This window comes from Pipistrellus kuhlii, unplaced genomic scaffold (assembly GCF_014108245.1).
Source record: "Pipistrellus kuhlii isolate mPipKuh1 unplaced genomic scaffold, mPipKuh1.p scaffold_m20_p_3, whole genome shotgun sequence".
Classification (NCBI taxonomy): Eukaryota; Metazoa; Chordata; class Mammalia; order Chiroptera; family Vespertilionidae; genus Pipistrellus; species Pipistrellus kuhlii.
Genome location: NW_023425529.1, coordinates 117,362,587 through 117,366,447, shown reverse-complemented (window position 1 = coordinate 117,366,447; position 3,861 = coordinate 117,362,587). Strand labels below are relative to the sequence as shown.

At 40.1% G+C, this 3,861-nt stretch overlaps 1 non-coding gene across 1 annotated transcript; it reads left to right on the top strand.

Annotated features, from left to right (window-relative positions):
• Positions 1-323: 323 nt before the first annotated feature.
• On the top strand, positions 324-537 carry LOC118730935. The gene has a single exon (XR_004991666.1). It is a non-coding gene; the product is annotated as a small nucleolar RNA U3 (small nucleolar RNA).
• The last annotated feature ends 3,324 nt before the right edge of the window (positions 538-3,861 follow it).

The window sequence follows — 3,861 nt, the reverse complement described above, 5'->3', positions numbered from 1 at the left end:
TGTGGCTGGGAACGACCCTGCGGGCTGACCCCAGTTTTTAGAATATAGTCTTTAGGATTTAGAATTTAGAACAAAGGAACATTCCTGTGATTCGAACTGTTGCAGAGTTCCCGAGCGGTCGGTCGATGCAGGGGGAGTTTAGAGAGACTTACTTTGTTTGTCTCTCGATGGGCTTAGGGAGGATGAGTTCAAATTCTAAGAAAGGTTTTAGGCAGAGCTTTCTTTTTCTTTATTAAAGAGCCAGCCCTATGTGCACTTAGTGGTTATCTCGATGCTGGCCTCGAAAGCAATACAGTTCTGTCCAATTAAAAAAGTGCACTTGGAAGACTATACTTTCCGGGATCATTTCTATAGTTCGTTACTAGAGAAGTTCCTCTGATCGTGTAGAGCACCTGAAACCACGAGGAGGAGGCGCAGCGTTCTTTCCTGAGCGTGAAGCCGGCTCTTGGTGTTGCTTCTGCAACTGCCAATGGCCATTGATGATCATTCTTCCCTTCCTTTGGGAAGGGGAGAGGGAAAGGACGCAGTCTGAGTGGTTTAAAAAAAAAAAATGCACTTGGCATGGTATTGAGATTGTGGGCATATCTGGTCTCTGGCCTACAAGGTCAGACAGCTAAGTTTATCTTCATCATTCTGCAAACGGGCTAAAGCAAACTAGAAAGCAACAATTTATCTAGGAAGAACAGCAGAAAATTCCAAACAGCAGTTTGTTGCAAAATAGGGGTTTTCCTTCTCAGAACCTTTTAAAGGAACTACCTGCCCCTGAAGCAGTGCAGTCGTGTGGAGTCCACCTGCGTGTGGTGCTCTCGCAGCTGTCCTGGCCAGATATTTCAATAAATCTTTGCCTGCTTTTTAAATAAATCATCAGCCTCCGGTGGTCTTTTTTGAACCCAGGGTTCGACCCCACAACACTTAATACATTATATCTTAGATGCTCAATGGTGGAAGTAAACAGTTCATTTAAAATATTTTCATGCCATTATGGTGATTGCCATTTTTTCTTAACTAAGAAGGTAAAGGGAAAGTACCTTAAATAGTTAAAAAAAAAAAAAAAAAATCTGGAAATGCACTTGAAGGTTCTTTGTCCACTGGAATACAAGAATGAATTCATGGACAGAAAGTGGTATAGCAAAGGTGGAGATTTATTGAAGAACAAGTACAGACTCCCATGTGGGGGAAAGGGTCCCACTGCGTTCCTTTTCCCTATGGCTTATCAAGGCTGCAGATTCTGGTGCTTTGATATCCCCTCTGATTGCTCAGTATTCCCTTAGACAGGTTACTATAGTAACTCCTGGGCTCACAGGTTGAACCTCACACTGAAGATCTCCCCCTTACTTATTGTTTTCCTCTTCCCTTTGAGCTTTCTTCTTCTCCTTCTGGATGAAGGGCTTCCTTCTCTTTGTTTTGTAAATATAGACCTTTTGCTGTTCCTAGTGCCCACATTCTATGGAAATGGACCTGTTTCAGCTTTTCAGCTCCCCATTCTATGTAAATATACCTTCTGTTGCTCTGCAGCCTTGTGCTTCCTCCATGGACCCCTTAATTTCCAAAATTTCCTAAATCCTGTCTTTTTCATCCCCCCCAAAAAAATTTCTGTTTCAATTTCAGAAAGCAATTAGGATGGTGAAAGGTTGCAAAACTAAGTCATATTTGGATGTAACTAAGCCAGAAAGGAAAAAAATAAAAATAAAAATTCAGGAAATAAGATAATTTCCAGGTAGGAAGAGGACTTGCTTAGCAATCATTCAGCAATTACTACATTTTGTGTTAGATGCTGAGACTGCACCATGAAAAATAGCAGAGATTGTCCTGCCCTCAACAGAACTTATCAGAGGGAGACAGACAGCCAACTAGTTTGAAAAAATAAATAAATTGCTATGTTTGAGATATCTATGTGCTTGGAATAAAAGGAACAGCAGAAAGTATCAAGAGGAAATACAATGGATCACACAGTGCTTAAGGGACGTCCTAGGTACCGGTAGTGATATTTTAAGTGCACATCCTCAGGGACTGATTTGGGAAGCAGCTTTGGAAATATCAGAGAGATGATTCTTTTAACAAACAACAAAGTTTTTGAAGATGAAACATATTGTCCCAGAATATAAAGATTCAGAGTAATTAGGTAATTCTAACAGATTCAATGAACATCTGTGGCAAATAATAAGTATTAAAGAATGAGAATTAAAACTAAGTAATGAATGACAGGTAGTCCTGATAATATAATTGTATATGTGAAATTACTTTATTAAATTAACAAGTACAACTGACCTTTATTATTTATGAAGTCCACATTAAATTTCTGAAATTCTAGGCAAAATTTCTAAAAATTAAATATATTTTGGTGGTAATTCTGAAGCATCGATCTATATAAAAACTGCTGTTTGAAATTTTAACCCTGCTGTTTGGCTTCTATAAATTCTTGCTTGCTAAGACTACTCCTGGTTCAGAAAGGCTATTAAACCTTCCCCAGGCAAGGTTATTGTCCAGTCAAGGCAGGGGGGAAGTCCAGAGCCCATGCATGCATCTGCAAGATAGATGGTGACAGTGATAACTGGCTCCTTCCTAGACCCCTAGGTCTGAGGCAGAAATTCCACACCTTTCAAGCCATCCACCCTCCTCTCACTTATCAGCTATATAAAAGAAGTATTTATGCCCCCTTTTGGCAGGAATTTCCCTGGCCCACCCTAGGACCAGAGAATTTCACCAGGGAGTGCAAGATTAAAACCTCCCCCCTTTTTAATTTCCTGGACTCTGTTTTGTTTCTTGTGTCACAAACCTCTCACTTAGTGCTGGCACCAGGCCAGGCCTTTGGTTGAGGTCTCAAGGCACAGGCACATGCAGGCTCTTTAAGAACTTGCAAAAGGGGCCAGAAACATCCCATATTTGGGAGACAAAGAAGGTAACAACATATAAATAGAGAGAATTCCTGCATGTTGGGGCCCAGAATGTGAGAGACATTTTCCTCGGGACCCGCACATAATAAATGTAACCCCATCTCTTCGGTTTTCTGTAACAATTCTAACAGAAAGACATAATTTATTGATTTATTTATTTATTTTTATCATATGCTACCAGTCAAACACCCAGAAAAATCACTCTCATTAAGTAACAGCAATTTATTTCATGTTAAACTATAACATTTCCTAATGTTGAATTTTTTTGTATTAACTAACTTAAAATTCTATGAGAAATAACTGATTTATCAGTTTGAAACTAAGGTCTGGAAAATGCTTGAATAAAAATTAGGATGGTTTAAGTATTTATTTCACAATGTCAATTAAAATCCAAAACTCAAGGCAAAACAGACTTAGAAAATGGCTCAGAGTTTCAGTGCAATTACTTTGTTTCAAGTGATGAGAACCAGATTGGGTCTAGGTTGAGTTTAGGTTTTCTGTAAGAACTGCTTAGCTCAGGCTTAGAGATCTCACCTTCTTTGGGTGGCAGAACTCATGTCTTCTTTGACCCCCATCCATTCCTCATACACAAATGCACATACACACATATCAAACAAAATATACTATCTAGCGGTATTAACCACTAGATATTTCTTATATCAGTCCCCATTACTTATAAAAATTATTACAATACTGGAGGTCTAGTGCACAAAATTTGTGCATGGGGGCAGGGAGGAGAGTGTCCCTCAGCCCAGCCTGCACCCTCTCCTATCTGGGACCCCTAAAAGGATGTCCAACTGCCCTCGTAAGACCAATCCAACAGGCAGTCGGATAATCCCTCTCATAATCCAGGACTGCTGGCTCCCAACTGCTTGCCTGCCTGCCTTCCTGATTGCTCCTAACCGCTTCTGTCTGCCAATCTGATCACCATCTAACTTAGGGGTGTCGAACTCAATCAGAGAAGGGG